Source organism: Meles meles, chromosome 13 (assembly GCF_922984935.1).
Source record: "Meles meles chromosome 13, mMelMel3.1 paternal haplotype, whole genome shotgun sequence".
Lineage (NCBI taxonomy): Eukaryota > Metazoa > Chordata > Mammalia > Carnivora > Mustelidae > Meles > Meles meles.
This window is the reverse complement of record NC_060078.1, coordinates 67,702,288-67,722,681: the sequence shown is the minus strand read 5'-3', so window position 1 is coordinate 67,722,681 and position 20,394 is coordinate 67,702,288.

Below are 20,394 nucleotides of genomic sequence, written 5' to 3'. Positions count from 1 at the left end.
CTTCATAAAATCTATCTATGAAAGACCCACAGCAAACATCATCCTCAATGGGAAAAAGCTTGCAGCCTTCCCGTTGAGATCAGGAACACGACAAGGATGCCCACTCTCACCACTCTTGTTCAACATAGTATTAGAAGTTCTAGCAACGGCAATCAGACAACAAAGAGAAATAAAAGGTATCCAAATTGGCAAGGAAGAAGTCAAACTCTCTCTCTTCGCAGATGACATGATTCTTTATATGGAAAACCCCAAAGACTCCACCCCCAAACTACTAGAACTCATACAGCAATTCAGTAACGTGGCAGGATACAAAGTCAATGTACAGAAATCAGTGGCTTTCTTATACACTAACAATGAAAATACAGAAAGGGAAATTAAAGAATCGATTCCATTTACTATAGCACCAAGAACCATAAGATACCTGGGCATAAACCTAACCAAAGAAGTAAAGGACCTGTACTCGAGGAACTACAGAACACTCATGAAAGAAATTGAAGAAGACACAAAAAGATGGAAGACTGTTCCATGCTCTTGGATTGGAAGAATAAACATTGTTAAAATGTCTATACTGCCTAGAGCAATCTATACTTTTAATGCCATTCCGATCAAACTTCCACCGCTATTTTTCAAAGAGCTGGAGCAAATAATCCTAAAATTTGTATGGAGCCAGAAGAGACCCCGAATTGCTAAGGAAATGTTGAAAAACAAAAACAAAACTGGCGGCATCACGTTACGCGATGTCAAGCTTTACTACAAAGCTGTGATCACCAAGACAGCGTGGTACTGGCATAAAAACAGACACATAGACCAGTGGAACAGAGTGGAGAGCCCAGATATGGACCCTCAACTCTATGGTCAAATAATCTTCGACAAAACAGGAAAAAATATTCAATGGAAAAAAGACAGTCTCTTCAATAAATGGTGCTGGGAAAACTGGACAGCGATATGTAGAAGAATGAAACTCGACCATTCTCTTACACCGTTCACAAAGATAAACTCGAAATGGATAAAAGACCTCAACATGAGACAGGAATCTATCAGAATTCTAGAGGAGAACATAGGCAGTAACCTCTTCGATATCAGCCACAGCAACTTCTTTCAAGATAAGTCTCCAAAGGCCAAGGAAACAAAAGCGAAAATGAACTTTTGGGACTTCATCAAGATCAAAAGCTTCTGCACAGCAAAGGAAACAGTCAACAAAACAAAGAGGCAACCCACAGAATGGGAGAAGATATTTGTAAATGACAGTACAGACAAAAGGTTGATATCCAGGATCTACAAAGAACTTCTCAAACTCAACACACACAAAACAGATAATCATATCAAAAAATGGGCAGAAGATATGAATAGACACTTCTCCAACGAAGACATACAAATGGCTATCAGACACATGAAAAAATGTTCATCATCACTAGCCATCAGGGAGATTCAAATTAAAACAACATTGAGATACCACCTAACACCAGTTAGAACGGCCAAAATTAGCAAGACAGGAAACAACGTGTGTTGGAGAGGATGTGGAGAAAGGGGAACCCTCTTACACTGTTGGTGGGAATGCAAGTTAGTGCAGCCACTTTGGAGAACAGTGTGGAGATTCCTGAAGAAATTAAAAATAGAGCTTCCCTATGACCCTGCAATTGCACTGCTGGGTATTTACCCCAAAGATACAGATGTAGTGAAAAGAAGGGCCATTTGTACCCCAATGTTTATTGCAGCAATGGCTACGGTCGCCAAACTGTGGAAAGAACCAAGATGCCCTTCAACGGATGAATGGATAAGGAAGATGTGGTCCATATACACAATGGAGTATTATGCCTCCATCAGAAAGGACGAATACCCAACTTTTGTAGCAACATGGACGGGACTGGAAGAAATTATGCTGAGCGAAATAAGTCAAGCAGAGAGAGTCAAGTATCATATGGTCTCACTTATTTGTGGAGCATAACAAATAACATGGAGGACATGGGGAGATGGAGAGGAGAAAGAAGTTGAGGGAAACTGGAAGGGGAGATGAACCATGAGAGACTATGGACTCTGAAAAACAACCAGAGGGTTATGAAGGGGCGGTGGGAGGTTGAGGAACCAGGTGGTGGGTAATAGGGAGGGCACGTACTGCATGGAGCACTGGGTGTGATGCCAAAACAATGAACACTGTTATGCTGTAAATAAGCAAATAAAAATAAATAAATAAATAAAAAAAAATCTTATAAATGATGAATCCTTTTAGAAAAAAGGAAAACCCGTTATAAGCCAATCTCAAAAACTCACATTACCACAGTTTTTAAAAAATGTTTGATGTCTTCGTATAACTTTTACTATATCGTACTACAAATCAAACTAATTTTCTAAAGATCAGAGATGGAAATAATCTATCTTTGGATTGATTCGGTGGACCTAATCTCACTGAAAATCACACCATAGTTTAATTGTGGTGCATGTTGTAAAATTACAAACTAGGTTGAATTTACAGTTTCACTAATTCAAGACAGGGCACTGATCTGAAAAGACTAAGACTCTACGTGGTGGAATGGATATATTTGGGTGGACACGGGTGAAGCTGAGAATCTCAGTCCCCTGGGTCTCTTTGAGCCTCACTTGTTAGAAGATGTGACCTTCCTTCCTGGGTCTGAGAAGTTCAGCTTTTTCTTACTTGAAGACCTTGTAATAACCTTACCAATTCCTTCTGTTCAATTAATTCTGTTGAAACAGAATGTGGTTTTAATTTTCCCAACAGGCTTCTGAATGATGTGTTATCCTGAAACACCCTAAACCATCATTTTATTCTCCTTGAAAATAGTTTCATGGGCTGGGGAAAAAATTGATAATAAAGATTACCCTTTGTCTATGTAGCCATTGGTTTTTATTTCTACCTTACCATCTACTAGATGACACACTGATTTTTAGTTGACATTTTATTTATTTATTTATTTATTTATTTATTTATTTATTTTTGAGAGAGACAGAGAGAGCCCAGGTGGTAGGGAGGTGCAGAAGGAGAGGGAGAAACAGACTTTCCTCTGAGCAGGAAGTTCATTGCAGGGCTCCATCCCAGGACCCTGAGATCATGACTTTAGCTAAAGGCAGTCACTTAACCCACTGAGTCCCCCAAGTATCCTTTAGTTGATGTTTTAAAAAGAGTGTAGTGTATTAAAAATTTCTGCCCAACTTCTTAAATATGGAGACCATATTTACATGTTATCATGACATCTCATTAAAAGTATCTGCTTGATGTTGTAATGATACCTCACAATTTATAATGTGTGTGTATTTATATATATATATTCCTTCGATTTGCACCAACAATAGCAATTATTGGTGAAGCCAGCTAGTTAAAACCAAGCCTTGGTCTCCACCTACTCCTAAATCTGAACTTTCTCCGTGTCACTACCACCAATATTCTAGTCATATAAACTTCAGGCTTAAAATCAGCTTTAACTTCTTTATCTGATGAGCTGCCAAATTCTATTCCATTTCGCAAATGTTTGTTGAGTCCCTATGCAATAAGCTGTCATTACCTCATTTTCTTTGTGTGTATGTGTTTCCTTTTTCCTGATCCTGCCATGGGTTTAGCACAGAAATGCCTCTGAAAGAAGCTATATTCTCACTTGCACCTTTCTGTTTCCATTGCTCCCTGTTATTTCATCATGGTGGTCTCCCTACCAGTCCTTCTGACTTCCTCCTCGTGCCTCTCCAGATTACCTTTGCTGACAGAATTTTAAGGCAATCTCTCTGAAGATCCCACATGTACTTTGTGCCATTAAAAGACTATTAACATGGCTCAAAACTTTGGTAAAGAGAAAAGCAGCACAACATGTCTCATCTGACCTCGTTTGTTGACATTCCTATATCTGAGGGACACCAACAGTTGAGTAAGCGGAGTGGGGTAACACAACGATCACATTGTTCTTTACAGAAAGTAATTTTTTCTAGTCTTAATATTAAGGATGATATTTAATGAGGTAAAATATATTTACCATGCCATATGAAAAATATATACACATTGACATAAGTAATAATTGTCTCCTGCCTCAGCCGTCCATGATTTTGACAAGGTAATGCATGCCTCACCGGGTCCCGCTGATGGCATCGCCGAGTATCTTTTATTTAAAAGAGCTGGAAGCAACAAGGCTGGTGTTGATTTTTTGTTAACGAAGAAAAAGATCCAAGGCTGGGCTGACCTTTACTTATCCAGAGCCTGTTTTAGTTTAGCAAAATTCAATCTGCCTGAGATGAAAAGAAAATTGACTTTCTTATTTTCATTGTCCTATCCTGCAGGGAAAAATAAACTGAAAAGGTGAACGCAGCTGCCTGATCATCACGATGGGCCGGCTCTGCCTTGCAGCTGGGGATGCATAGGAAATTGAAATTTACAACAACATGGGCACTGCCCCTCCTCCAAAACAGGTCACTGTAGTTGTATTTGTATTATTGGTTTTTGCTTTACATATTCACCACATTTCTGCCCAATCAGTTCCTTATAGAAAACTCTGTGTGGCTCAGAAATCAGAGTTTCATTAAACATAGGTAGGTAGCCCAAGGCATTAATCAGATAAATATTGTCCCACTTGGAAAATCTATTTCTTTCAGGTTATCTCTCACCTTTCCCCCGCTAACCCCCATCCCTGTCCTTCGAACTGATAACACTCGTGTACTCACAGAGCCCATTAGAGCCCAAGAATGAAGCAGGATCCTGCCAATCATAACTTTTGCTCTTAAGATTTTTCAGGAGATGGTGCTCAAAGATCTGGAGCAGGTGCGATTCTCTTCCTGAAGGCACCTCTTCTGTGTCTTCCCAGGACTCCTGATCCTAAGAGCAGACCTTCTCTGTAGGCAAGAAACACTTGTGGTTCTGTGTATATATAGTGGATAAGAGGCTTTGGAGTAAAACGTATAGGACAGTTCTGCTCTGTCACTCATCAGGTACATGATCTCTCAAAGCCTCAGTTTCCTTACACATATACCACATAGGGATAGCTGAGGATGTAATGAGATAAGCAAAAATTAAAAGAAATAGAATACCTGTGTTACTGAACCCCAAGTTCCACTGCCAGTCACTTGAAAGGCTAATACTCAAGAGACAAGTTTTGATTGGGAAGGAATTTGAGCTTTATTCAGGAGTCCAGAAACCTGAGGAGAAGGCAGACTCTTGTCTAAAAGCCGGCTCCAAGGCTTCTGGTTGGCCCAGGGTTGTTTTTTGTTTGTTTGTTGTTGTTGTTGTTGTTGTTTTTAAAGGAATTTAGGGTAGTTAATCACTAAAGGGAGGCCAGTAGGCCATAACATTTCTCAGTTATGGACAGACTTGGTGGTGCTGGCTAGGGTCATTGTCTTAGCTTGGGCGCTGTGTGAGGAGGTCCAGTATGTGCTTAATGAAGTGCAGGAGGAGCTCTGTTCTTTCTGCAAAGGAGGGCAAGGTCTACAGATGCACAAAGGGAAGTTAGTAAAGTCAGTTGTATGACCTTAAAAAAGAAAAACATTTTGCTAAAAAAAATTGCTGGGCTAATCAGAAATCTGAGGCATCTTCAAACAGAGTTGCTGGACTCTGTGGCCTGGGAAACTTCTGGTCCTTCATTCCTCACAGATCTGTAAATCTCAAAGAAAGCAAACTACTTCTGTTATGGATCAAGGCACTTAGGTCAGCAAGTAAGGAGTGTGTTAACACTTGTCTTGCTACTCCTGCAGACACCATTTGGAGTTGCTTGCTAAGTAGAGATTCCTAGGCTCTCTCTCTTAACTTGGATGAGTCAGGATCTCTCTGCTTAATCCATGTGAAATATACTTCCCATATGGTTTTGATGGGCAGTTGGACTTGGAAGCTGGATGAGCTTGGAAAAAGCTGAGGGTCTTGAACTTCTACTCTCCTCATTCATCCACTTCCAACTTTTAACAGGAAAATCCCTTCTGTAATGTATTCAATAAGTATAGTTCTAGCATCCGTTTAAACACCTCCAGGGACAACAAAATCACTGTTTTGAGTTTGGGGTAGCCTTGGGGTAGCCTTGTTCATATTCGGCAACTTTCAGAATGCTTCTAGTAGTCAACCAAAGACTCTCTTTTTCCCCCCATTGATGCTAATTCTACTCCTGGGGAAACACAGGATAGATTACCCTTCTTCCTATTTGACAGTCTTTCAAATATTTGAAAACACAGTCCATGTTCCCTAGAGTGCTTTCTTTTCTAAGTAAGCACATTTTGCACCAAAGTCCCAGTTCTCAAGTTTCAACCACTGCTTAATCTAACCCTTGCCAAATGTATCCCATGGCTAGATTCCCAGTTGCTATACTTATCCTATCCTCCCAGAGATGACCTGCCTTTGAAGTTTACATTCCTCATTCCCAACCACTCTTTCCCTTGGCAAGAGTAGACAAAAGATGCTCTTTTGTGGGGCGCCTGGGTGGCTCAGTGGGTTAAGCTGCTGCCTTCGGCTCAGGTCATGATCTCAGGGTCCTGGGATCGAGTCCCGCATCGGGCTCTCTGCTCAGCAGGGAGCCTGCTTCCCTCTCTCTCTCTCTGCCTGCCTCTCTATCTACTTGTGATCTCTCTCTGTCAAATAAATAAATAAAATCTTAAAAAAAAAAGATGCTCTTTTGTAAGGTGCATCAAAAGGAATATCACATTCTTTTATTTTGTTTTCCATCTCGTCAACTATAACACAATCTACTCAAAACCAAAACTCTTAATACAAAAATATAAGATTTTTAGTTGTAGGACTCTGATGGGGATAGGAGACAGAGACAACACCTAGCCCAACTTCTTTCCATCAGACCCATTTTAAAGATTAGATTGGTAAAATCACTATGGATAACAGTATGAAGGTTCCTCAAAAAATTAAAAATAGAACTACCATACCATATAAACCAACAATTCTACCTCTGGGTATATATCCAAAGGAAATAAAATCACTATCTCAAACAGATATCTGTACTCCTATGGTCATGGAAGTATTATGAACAATGGCTAAATCATGTAAACAAGTGTCCATAAATGGATAAATGGATTAAAGAAAATATGGTAAATAGATACAATGGAATATTATTCAACCATAAAAAAGAAGGAAATCTTGCCACCTGTGACAACATGGATACATCTTGAGGACATTCTGCTAAGTGAAATAAATCAGACAAAGAAATACAAATACTGTATGATCTTATTTATATGTGGAATCTAACAAAAGCAAACTCATTGAAACAAAGAACAGGTTTGTGATCTACAGAGGTGAGGGATATGATGTGGGGAAATGAGTGAAGGGAGTTAAAGGGTATAAACTTCTACTTATGAGATGAATAAATTCTGGGAAGTAATATAACAGCATGGTGACTATAGTTAACAATGCTGTATTGTCTGTTTAAAAGTTCTAGAGAATAGATTTTAAATTTTCTCATGACACACGCAACTAATGTGTGAGGTAATGAGTATGTTAATTAACCATATTATGATAATCATTTTGCAATATGTAGATATATCAAATCATTATATTATGTATCTTAAATTTACACAATGTTATTTATCAATTATATTTTAATAAAGCTGGAAAAAAGATCAGAAAATGGTGTCACTAGAAGGCTAATTGATTTATCCAAGTACAGATGTATATAGTATCTACCTCCTATCTCCTAGTACAAGGCATCCTTTTAACAGTAAGACTTTATACTTCTATATGAATATGTCTCAAGCCCAGGGTTTTTTTTTTTTTAAGATTTTATTCATTTATTTGACAAGCAGAGATCACAAGTAGGCAGAGAAGCAGGCAGAAAGAGAGAAAGAGAGAGGAGGAAGCAGGCTCCCTGCCGAGCAGAGAGCCCAATCCGGGGCTTGATCCCAAGACCCTGGGATCATGACCTGAGCCAAAGGCAGAGGCCTTAACCCGCTGAGCCACACAGGCGCCCTCAGGGTTTTTTTTTTTTTTAAATCTGTTTTATTGGTCTGCAACATTTTGTTTTTTGTTTTTTTTAAATACAGGCCAATATTTAAAAAAAATATTTCACATGAAGCTATGAATTTATGGATTCTCTTGAAATATTGGAAATCTTGTTATTCTTGGCCTGCATTACTACATTGCAACAATGGGACTGACCTCCTTGGAGCCTGGTGCCTGGTGCGTCCAGTCATCTGCTTGTCCTCTATAGACATTTGCATTTGCCATGATGTCCCTGGGATAATATCATGTACTTTATAGGCACTTGCATACCTACCTTTTGACACGAACCCTTAGGTCAATTGTGCGCAACAGGTAAAGCTCGTATAATCCTACTTACACATCTCAGACACATGAAGAAGAGATACCTGCATTAGGCAGTGACCAGGAAGTGAAGTTCTTCTGGACCTCTGGGGTCAAACTTCCTGGCTTCAAAACACTCAATTTTGTCACTTAAAGTTGTACAACAATGTGCAAAAAACACTTCTGAGGCTTGACTTCTTTAACTTTAAAGTGAAGGTGTTGATATTGGCAGTGTCTACTTCATAGCACTGTTGAGCACAGTCAATGAGGAAATATAAGGAAACTCTTGGCAGCATGCTTAAAAACATTAGCTCAACAAATATTTTGTGCAGACCCGGAAAAAGAATCTAGACCTTCAGACATTGAATGCCAATCTCTTCCCATTGGGTTCTGTTGCCACACCCAACCTGGCTCATGTGTTTTTCTTGTCCCCAGTTCCTGGAATATCCCAAACTGAAGGTCTCACAGGGGCCACTGAGGGGCTGCTGAGGAGTACTAGATGAGCCACTGACGTTCTCACCATCCTGCTCCAGCTGAACGAAGGTAATCACATCTCATGCTTTCCTTGATGAATCAATGACCATGGGATGCCAGTTGATGTCCTTTTTATATGCTGCCAAGAGACTTGCACAATTGATTGGCCACCTAAACATGTGGCTTTACTTCTGTTGAATCATCAACCTGGAAGTTTTATCTAGGCAGAAACTTAGGCCAATGAATCATCCCCAGATGCAGAAGCAGCCAGGTGTGGCAAAACTCCTTTTCTCTACAGTTCTTCCCCTCATCCCCCCAATTTTAGCCTTTCTCCAAATGTGGTTCTTGAATCACCTGCCTGAGAATTACTTGGAACTTTTTTTTTTTTGTAGAAAAGGTGGGGGAGGGGGCAGAGAGAGAGGGGGAGAGAGAAACTTAAGCAGGCTCCATGCCCAGTGTGGAGCTCAGCACAGGGCTTGATCTCACAACCCTGAGATCATGACCTCAGCTGAAATCAAAAGTTGGATGCTTAACTGTCTGAGCCACCCAGGTGCCCTCTTGGGACAATTTTTACAAAGGTAGATTGCTGAATCTATTCAAGCTTAGCTGAAGCACTCTCTTGGGGGTAGGGCCCAGGAGTCTGCCTTCTAAAGGGCACCCTTGATGACGCTGAAGTTGGAGGATTACTGAGCAGCTGGATCCAGGAATCAGTGTTTGGAGAACTATGACAACTTGAGAACCATTGTAGAATTGAGAGAAGAACTGCAGCAATTCCTATCAGCATGAACTAGGTAGAAGGGGGAGGTACCAAGTGATGGGCCCAGCCCCTTACAGATGTGCAGTTTAAACCCTAAACATGTAAAAACTTAAGAAACATGTAGGAAAACAAGAAATTACTTGTAAATATTTATATGGGTAAACCTGATGATAAATGCTGTAGGGTTTCATGAAATAGGTCATCAGTATAGAAATGAAGGACCTCAGAAAGAGGTGATATGATGGAAAAGGAGGTAATATGGTCAGGGTTTGGACGAATGGCTGGGGATTAAAAACGCATTTTTAAAACTGGAAGCAGTATGAGTAAATGTGAGGACATGGTAACAAATAACAGTGTTTAGAGGTGTTTGATGGAGAATTGGATGGGCGGATTGGGGTAAAGAATTTGTAATTTTATGTTGTTACTTTTTTTTTTTAAAGATTTTATTTATTCTTTACTTGTGAGAGAGAGAGAAAGCGAGCGAGTTCACAAGCAGGCAGAGTGGTAGGCAGAGGCAGAGAGAGAAGCAGGCTCCCTGCCAAGCAAGGAGCCTGATGTGGGACTCCATCCCAGGACTTTGGGATCATGTCCTGAGCCAAAGGCAGCGGCTTAACTGACTGAGCCATGCAGGTGTCCCTATGTTGTTACTTCTTTTTTTTTTTTTTTTAAAGATTTTATTTATTTATTTGACAGAGAGAGATCACAAGTAGATAGAGAGGCAGGCAGAGAGAGAGAGAGGGAAGCAGGCTCCCTGCCGAGCAGAGAGCCCGATGCGGTACTCGATCCCAAGAGCCCGATGCGGGACTCGATCCCAAGACCCTGAGATCATGACCCGAGCCGAAGGCAGCGGCCTAACCCACTGAGCCACCCAGGCGCCCCTATGTTGTTACTTCTAAAAGGAGTCAAGAGAAGACCTGAGATGCCGGGTCTCAAGTCTGCATTCTGAATCTTAGATAAAGATTTCTTGATCTATCTAGGAGGTACCCAACTCATTCTAGAACAGGGTAGTTTTCTGGAACATTTGGCACTGGGTCTCTTCTTTCTGTCAAAGACTTTCACCCAGAAATATGTGGACCAGCTCTACTTTGGGAAGGTGATGATAAGCTGAACTAAGACTAAATGCAGCATTTGTGAGAAAAACCAAAACCTTGTACAAAGAGGAGAAAGAAGTAAAAAGGAGGGATAACAAAAGCCAGAGACCTAATTTCTTTAACTTAACTTTTTAACCTGGCCTCAAGAAGTTACTCCCTTGTTCTGGAAACCCAAGCTGTACCTCTACAGTAATCCACACACACTGCAGGATTCACCCACCAAGCTTAGCTTCCCAAAATACTGCTGATGTGCCAGAGTGTTGGTGATATAGTGGTTAGCATAGCTGCCTTCCAAAATACTGCTGTTGACATGGGAACTGGCAGCCTTATTCATTTTCAGTAAGACTAAAACATAGAATCACATTCCTTTTTCCTGGTTGCACTGAGTTATTGAATTGGATTATTCTTTTTTTTTCTTTTATTTCTTTTATTATTTTTAAAAACATTTTCCATTTTTTCCACTTTTTAATTTAATTTAATTTTAATTAACATATAGTATATTATTAGCTCCAGGGGTGCAGGTCTATGAATCATCAGGCATACACACTTCATAGCACTCACCATAGCACATACACTCACCAATGTCCATAATCCCACCACCCTCTTCCTAACCCTGGCAACCCTCAGTTTGTTTTGTGAGACTAAGAATCTCTTATGGTTTGCCTCCCTCCTGATCCCATCTTGTTTCATTTTTCCTTCCCTACCCCCCACAAAATCCCCACTTTGCCTCTCAAATTCCTCATATCAGGGAGATCATATGATAATTGTCTTTCTCTGGTTGACTTATTTCACTCAGCATAATACCCTCTAGTTCCATCCACATAGTTGCAAATGGCAAGATTTCATTTCTTTTGATGGCTACATAGTATTCCATTTTATATATATACCACATCTTCTTTATCCATTCAGCTGTTGATGGACACCTAGGTTCTGTTCCTAGTTTGGCTATTGTGGATATTGCTACTATAAACATTTGGGTACACATGCCCCTTTGGATCACTACATTTGTATTTTTAGGGAAAATACCCAATAGTGCAATTGCTGGGTCATAGGGTAGCTTTATTTTCAACTTTCTGAGGAACCTTCATGCTGTTTTCTAGAGTGGCTGCACCAACTTGCATTCCCACCAACACTGTAGAAGTGTTCCCCTTTTTCTGTATCCTTGCCAGCATCTATCATTTCCTGACTTGTTGATTTTAACCATTCTGACTGGTGTGAGGTGATACCTCATTGTGGTTTTGATTTGTATTTCCCTTGATGCTGAGTGATGTGGAACACTTTTCCATGTGTCTGTTGGCCATCTGGATGTCTTCTTTGCAGAAATGTCTGTTCATGTCCTCTGCCCATTTCTTGATTGGATTGTTTGTTCTTTGGGTGTTGAGTTTGATAAGTTCTTTATAGATTTTAGATACTAGCCCTTTATCTGATATGTTGTTTGCAAATATCTTCTCCCATTCTGTCAGTTGTCGTTTGGTTTTATTGACTGTTTCCTTTGCTGTGCAAGAGCTTTTGATCTTGATGAAGTCCCAGTAGTTCATTTTGCCCTTTCTTCCCTTACCTTTGGCAATTTTTCTAGGAAGAAGTTTCTAGGAAGAAAATTTTCTAGGAAGAAGCTGAGGTTGAAGAGGTTGTTGCCTCTATTCTCCTCAAGGATTTTGATGGATTCCTGTCTCACATTGAGGTCTTTCATCCATTTGGAGTCTATTTTTGTGTGTGGTGTAAGGAAATGGTCCAGTATCATTTTTCTGCACGTGGCCATCCAATTTTCCCAACACCATTTGTTGAAGAGGCTGTCTTTTTTCCATTGGACATTCTTTCCTGCTTTGTCAAAGATTAGTTGACCATAGAGTTAAGGGTCCATATCTGGGCTCTCTATTCTGTTCCATTGATCTATGTGTCTGTTTTTGTGCCAGTACCATACTGTCTTGATGATGACAGCTTTGTAATAGAGCTTGAAGTCTGGAATTGTGATGATACCAACTTTGGCTTTCTTTTTCAACATTCCTCTGGCTATTTGGGGTCTTTTCTGGTTCCACATAAATTTTAGGAGTATTGTTCCATTTCTTTGAAAAAAAAAAAAAAAAGGATGGTATTTTGATAGGGATTGTATTAAATGCGTAGATTGCTTTAGGTAGCATAGACATTTTCACAATATTCGTTCTTCCAGTCCATGAGCATGGAACATTTTTCCATTTCTTTGCATCTTCCTCAATTTCTTTCCTTAGTACTTTATAGTTTTCTAAGTACAGATTCTTTGCCTCTTTGGTTAGGTTTTTTTCCCTAGGTATCTTATGGTTTTTGGTGCAGTTGTATATGGGACCAACTCCTTAATTCCTCTTTCTTATGTCTTGTTTTTGCTGTATAGAGATGCAACTGATTTCTGTGCATTATATCCTGACACTTTACTGAATTCCTGTATGTGTTCTAGCAGATTTGGAGTGGAGTCTTTTGGGTTTTCCACATAAAGTATCATATCATCTGCAAAGAGTGATAGTTTGACTTCTTCTTTGGATTTGGATGCCTTTAATTTCTTTTTGTTGTCTGATTGCTGAGGCTAGGACTTCTAGTACTATATTGAATAGCAGTGGTGATGATGGACATCCTTGCTGTGTTCCTGACCTTAGCAGAAAAGCTCTCAGTTTTCTCCATTGAGAATGATATTCACCGTGAGTTTTTCATAGCTGGCTCTGATGATATTGAGGTATGCACCCTCTATCCCTACATTTTGAAGAGTTTTGATCAAGAAAGGATGCTGTACTTTGTCAAATGCTTTTTCAGCATCTATTGAGAGTGTCATACGGTTCTTGTTCTTTCTTTTATTAATGTATTGTATCACATTGATTGATTTGTGGATGTTGAACCAATCTTGCAGCCCAGGAATAAATCCCACTTGGTCATGGTGAATAATCCTTTTAATGTACTGTTGGATCCTATTGGCTAGTATTTTGGGAGAACTTTCGCATCTGTGTTCATCAAGGATATTGGCCTGTAATTCTCTTTTTTGATAGGGAGTTTGGTTTTGGGATCATGGTAATGCTTCACAAAATGAGTTTGGAAATTTTCCTTCCATTTCTATTTTTTGGAACAGTTTCAGAATAGATATTAATTCTTCTTTAAATGTTTGGTAGAATTCCCCTGGGAAGCCATCTGGCCCTGGGTTCTTGCTTGTTGAGAGATTTTTAATGACTGTTTCAATCTCCTTACTGGTTATGGGTCTGTTCAGGTTTTCTATTTCTTCCTTGTTCAGTTGTGGTAGTTTATATGTCTCTGAGGATGCATCCATTTCTTCCAGATTATCAAATTTGCTGGAGTATAGTTGCTCATAACAAATATATATATATATATATATATATATATATATATATATATATATGCTCTTATAATTGCTTATATTTCTTCGGTGTTGGTTTGATCTCTCCTCTTTTATTCATGATTTTATTTATTTGGATCCTTTCTCTTTTCTTTTTGATAAGTCTGGCCAGGTGTTTATCAATATTATTAATTCTTTCAAAGAACCTGCTCCTAGTTTTGTTGATTTGTTCTACTCTTTTTTTGGTTTCTATTTCATTGATTTCTGCTCTGATCTTTATGATTTCTCTCCTCCTGCTGGGTTTAGACTTTCTTTGCTGTTCTTTTTCCAGCTCCTTTAGGTGTAGGGTTAGGTTGTGTACTTGAGACCTTTCTTGTTTATTGAGAAAGGCTTTTATCGCTATATATTTTCCTCTCAGGACTGCCTTTGCTGTGTCCCATAGATTTTGAACAGTTGTGTTTTCATTATCATTTGTTTCCCTGAATTTTTTAAATTCTTCTTTAATTTCCTGGTTGACCCATTCATTCTTTAGAAGGATGCTCTTTAGCCTCCATGTACTCAGGTTCTTTCCAACTTTCCTCTTGTGATTGAGTTCTAGCTTCAGAGCATTGTGGTCTGAAACTATGCAGGGAATGGTCCTAATCTTTTGGTACTGGTTGAGACCTGATTTATGACCCAGGATGTGATCTATTCTGGAGAACGTTCCATGTGCACTAGATAAGAATGTGTATTCTGTTGCTTTGGGATGGAATGTTCTGAAAAATCTGTGATATCCATCTGGTCCAGTGTGTCATTTAAGGCCTTTATTTCCTTGTTGATCTTTTGCTTGGATGATCTGTCCACTTCAGTGAGGGGGGTGTTAACCTCTCCTACTATTATTGTATTATTTTTGATGTGTTTCTTTGACTTTTTACTAATTAGTTTATATAGTTGACTGTTCCCATGTTAGGGGCATAGATATTTAAAATAGTTAGATCTTCTTGTTTCACAGACCCTTTGAGTATGATATAGTGTCCTTCCTCCTTTCTTATTATAGTCTTTGGCTTAAAATCTAATTTATCTGATATAAGGATTGCCACCCCAGCTTTCTTCTGATGTCCATTAGCATGGTAAATTGTTTTCCACGCCCTCACTTTCAATCTGGAGGTATTTTTGGGCCTAATATGAGTTTCTTGTAGACAGCATATTGATAGGTATTGTTTTTTTATCCATTCTGATACCCTGTGTCTTTTGATTAGAGCATTTAGCCCATTTACATTCAGGGTAACTATTGAAAGATATGAATTTAGTGCCATTGTATTGCCTGTCAGGTGACTGTTACTGTATATTGTCTCTGTTCCTTTCTGGTCTACTACTTTTAGGCTCTCTCTTTGCTTAGCGGAACCCTTTCAGTATTTCCTATAGGACTGGTTTGGTGTTTACAAATTCTTTTAGTTTTTGTTTGTCCTGGAAGCTTTCTGACTCTCCTTCTATTTTCAGTGATAGCCTCACTGAATATAGTATTCTTGACTGCATGTTTTTTCTCATTAAGTGCTCTGAATATATCATGCCAGTTCTTTCTGGCCTTCCAGGTCTCTGTGGATAAGTCTGTCTCCAATCTAATATCTTAGCATTGTATGTCACAGATGGCTTGTCCTGGGCTGCTTTCAGGATTTTCTCTTTGTCACTAAGACTGGTAAGTTTTATTATTAGATGACAGGGTGGGACCTATTTTTATTGATTTTGAGTGCAGTTATCTGTGCCTCCTGGATTTTGATGGTTGTTCTCTTTGCCATATTGGGGAAATTCTCTACAATAACTTGCTCCAATATACCTTGTGCTCCTTTCGATCTCTCTTCTTCTTCTGGAATCCCAATTATTCTAATTTTGTTTCATCTTATGTTATCACTTATCTCTTGAATTCTCCCTTCATGGTCCATTAGTTGTTTATCTCCCTTTTGCTCAACTTCTTTATTCTCTGTCATTTGGTCTTCTATATCGCTAATTCTCTCTTCTGCCTCATTTATCCTAGCAGTAAGAGCCTCCATTTTTGATTGCATCTCATAAATAGCTTTTTCGATTTCAGCTTTGTTAGATTTTAGTTCTTTCATTTCTCCAGACAGGGTTTCTCTAATATCTTCCATGCCTTTTTCAAGCCTAGCTAGCACCTTGAGAATTGTCATTCTGAACTCTAGATCTGACATATTAGTAATGTCCATATTGGTTAGGTACCTAGTCTTTGGTACTGCTTCTTGTTCCTTTTTTTTTTTTTTTTTTTTGTGGTGTGTTTTTCTTCTTTGTCATTTTATTCAGATAAGAATATATGAAGGAGAGAGTAAAAACTAAAAGGGTGGCAAAGACCACAGAAAAATATATTTTAACCAAATCAGTAGCAACCCAAAACCAGGGGGAGAAGAAAGAGGGTAAAAAGAAGTTTAAAAAAATTAAAAATTAAAATAAAAATTAAAAATTAAAAAAATTAAAAATTAAAAAATATATATAAATATTAGACTGATGAATAGAACAGAGCCACCCACTACCCACTTGATTTTGGGTGTATTTTGATCTCTCAGAAGAAACTACCTCCCAAAAATTTTTAAAGAAAGAAAAACTTACATATATACAAAAATAAGGGTAAACACTATGAAGGGATGGAATATGACTGTAAGGATGAAAATTGAGAAACAATTCTAAAAAAAGGAATTGATAAGATAAGTTGGTTGGAAAAAGAAAGAAAAAGAAAGTGGCGAGAATTTGCTCAGACTGGAGACTAGAACAAAGCCCTGTGCCAGATTTAGGGTATATTTTGATGTATAAGAAGAAATTGTAGCCCAAATTTTTTTAGAAGAAAAAACCCTATATGTATACAGAAAATAAAGTTATATACAATGAAGGATAAAATATGATTATAATAATGAAGGTTTTAAAAGATTTTTTTAAAGAAAGATATTGTTAAGGGGCACCTGGCTGTCTCAGTGTGTTGAAGCCTCTGCCTTCAGCTCAGGGCATGATCCCTGGGTCCTGAGATCAAGCCCCGCATCTGGCTCTCTGCTCGGTGGGGAGCCTGCTTCCCCCTCTCTGTCTCTGCCTGCCTCTCTATCTACTTGTGATATCTGTCAAATAAATAAATAATATCTTAAAAAAAAAGGAAAGATATTGTTAAGATAAACTAGTTAAAAAACATTAAAAGATGAAAGAGGAAAAGTTAGAAAAATTAGAATAAGAAAAAAAAATAAAAAATTTACTTAAATTTGCAAGACTAAAGAATCATGGGGAGAAAGCCATGAATTCCATGCTTTGCTTTCCCCTCCTCTAGAATTCCACTGTTCTTCTTGATCAGTGAGCTTGGTCTTGTCTGGATGTTCTTGCTGATCTTCTGGGGGAGGGGTCTGTTGTAGTGATTCTCAGATGTCTTTGCCCAAGGCGGAATTGTGCCACTCTTGCCAGGGGCCAGGATAAGTAATTAGCTCGGGTTTGCTCTCAGGGAGCTTTTGTTCCCTGACCACTTCTGTAGATTTTTGGAGGATGGGAATGAAAATGGTGGCCTCCCAATCCCAGGCTTGGAGGAGCTGAAAGCTCAGGGCCCCACTTCTCAGTGTGCCCTTGGCGAAAAGCGCTCAATCCCTTCCGTCTCCCTGGTCTCCAGCTGTGCTCCGAGCTTACCCAGTCTGTGAGAAAGTGTCTCTGTCTCTGGCACATAGTCCCACTTGGAGTCTCCAAACCCAGCAGATTCCTGCCTCCAGAGAAGGAAGGTGAGTCTCCCTGGATCTGCCACTTGTGGGGTCCCTGCTCAAAGAGCAGTGATCTGACTGTGCCATGGGTCACAGTTTAAGGTAATCCTGAGATGAGAGCTCACTCCTTGGTTCTGTCTCTGTAGTCAGCTTCCCTGCTCTGATATGCAAGCTCTGTATACTCAGACACCCCCAATCCTTTTGAGACCCTGCAGGACCTGAGACCACACTGTCCCTGTGAGGGTTCCACCCCCACTTAGCATCTGGAGGAATGCCCTTCAGTGGAGCAGACTTTTAAGTTTGAATTTTGTGCTTTGTTGCTCCACCGCTTGCTGGGAGCCGGCCCCTCCCACCATGGTCTATCTTCCCGTCACTTTGGATTGACTTTTCCGCACATCCTACCTTTCAGAAAGTGGTCGATTTTCTGTTTCTAGAATTGTTACTCTTCTTCTCATTGATATCCTTTTGGGTTTGATACAGTTTGATAACTGTCTAGTTGAAGTGCTGTGATCTGATGTCATCTCAGTCTGCTACTCCTCCACCATGTTGACTGCTCTCTTGGATTATTCTTATGCTAAATCCCAGATCACTTGGAAAATCCATACAATACTAGCTTAATGTTTTTTTTCCTCTCTCCATCTTGGAGCATTAGAGAAATAAACTTTGTCTTTTCGCTTTCCATTTCCTAGCCAGGTTAATATTGTTCATTTATACTATTCAGGGATGGCACTAGATGGAAAGCTAGGATCATAGAAGGTATGTGTAGAGAAGCCTATTTAGTCTCTAAAGAATTTTCTTGGGATTCTCAGTATAAGATGTCCAAAGTAATTGAAAGCACATGCTATATGGGAGAGTCACCTGGTGGCTGTCTTGAAGCAGGGCTACATATGCCACTGCTAGTGGAAGGCATGAAAGCAGCTGTCTCAGGTGTGGGTGTGAGAATTGTGCTTGGTTCTAGATTTACACCAAAACTGTAACTCAGGGAATGAAAATGGTGGCCTCCCAATCCCAGGCTATGTGTTAAGAATGGTGAAAAAAGGGGCGCCTGGGTGGCTCAGCGGGTTAAAGCCTCTGCATTCGGCTCGGGTCATGATCCCAGGGTCCTGGGATCGAGCCCCGCATTGGGCTCTCTGCTCAGCAGGGAGCCTGCTTCCTCCTCTCTCTCTGCCTGCCTCTCTGCCTACTTGTAATCTCTATCTGTCAAAAAAATAAATCTTTTAAAAAAAAAAAAAAGAATGGTGAAAAAAAATTTTTTTTTCTTTTAGCTACCTAATTTTTATTTCTTTTTCTTTTGGTAAAGAATAGTCCCATTTTCCTCTGGAGATCCCCAGCTCCCTACCCTCAGAGAGTGTATTTTGGATGAATCTGATCACTTCCTACTCCAAAAGTAGGCATCTGACTTCAGGTCTGAGCCAATCAGCACACTCCAATCCCTTGGCCACACAAAAACTGGATACTATGATAGTCATAGAACCAATGTGAACCAACAGAAAATAGAATTTGACTGAGTTGATCAGGAGAGAGACATATGTCTCTTTTCTCCTGGAATAAACAGATGCCACCTGAAACTTCTGCAGCCATCTTGCCATGATGAGACGAGAAAGGGTCAACACACAGAAAGGAGGCTACAAGGATGTCATTTGACTCCTGAGTGAAGCCACATGGGGTGATAACCATGACCCTTGGACTTTTTATTTTCACACGAAAATGAAGTCTTATTATGCCCAAAGCATTTATGGCTGGGTTGCATGCTGAATTTTTTTTAAGTCAAGAGCATTTTCTTCTTCTGATGCTAATCAGCCACGTTAGAAATACTACCTCTTTGTTTTATATTGATTCTCAGTGGATCAATATAATCACACTTTAGTTCTAAGCTCTTTTAAGCTCTCTCAAATTCTTTTCTAGCTAATGTGCTAATAATAAACACTTAGAGACATGAGCAAAGCTGCTCATTTAAAGAACCTCACAGTTAAATCTCATCATAAATCAAGGCATCTTCTTGTAAATTGTTAACCACTCTAACTTAAGGGCTTTGTAGATTCTGTTTTTCATCTGTTCAAGCAAGCACCACTTAAGACTTGTTCATGTTTGACCTTTGGCTGGTGTTTCTCCTGATCTCCCAGCCATTGATCTCCACTAATGGAGGTATGGAATGGTACTCACTTAGTGAAACATATAACATTAATTTCCCTATTCCTTAGGGTTCCTCACAGAATTACACCCTTTGTATGTCATTTTGCTCTTTCATGTCAAACCATGTCACAGAGGCTTTATGTTTGTGAATCTCAAGACTATGGCCATAAGCCAGAACATAAAATGGGAATAAAATAAATGCTCACAATGATAGCATCATTTTTCCTTCTGGTAAAATGTAGCTATGGTGAGTGCTTCATAAGTTTTAGGGGACTGTAACATTTTCCCAAATATTGTTGCCTCTTGAAGTTTGTGTCACAGAAGCCCATGGGGGATAAAAGAATATAAAAAGAATTGGTTAAGTCATGTTTTATACTTCAGAGGGGACCAGCCACAGTAAAATTGTAGAGTGTCCTCAGAATTTGGCAAACTGGTCACAAGTGACTTGTCCAAGAGCCATTTCAGTGTTGTGACCAAGGCTTGACTGCGAAGGATTGAGAATGTGGGGGATGTTAAAGTGTGTGGCTCATGAAGTTTTGTTGGTGGAAGGAAGAAGGTAGGAGCTCACTAGAGAAGGGTATAAAATATCTGGAAAGAAATTTCTTTGGTTTAAATTTCTAAATAGGAGTAGCTTGGATTTATTTCTTGGCTAAGGGTAAAAAAAGATACTTTGAAAATATAGGGATTGTGAGGCTGAGAAAGAA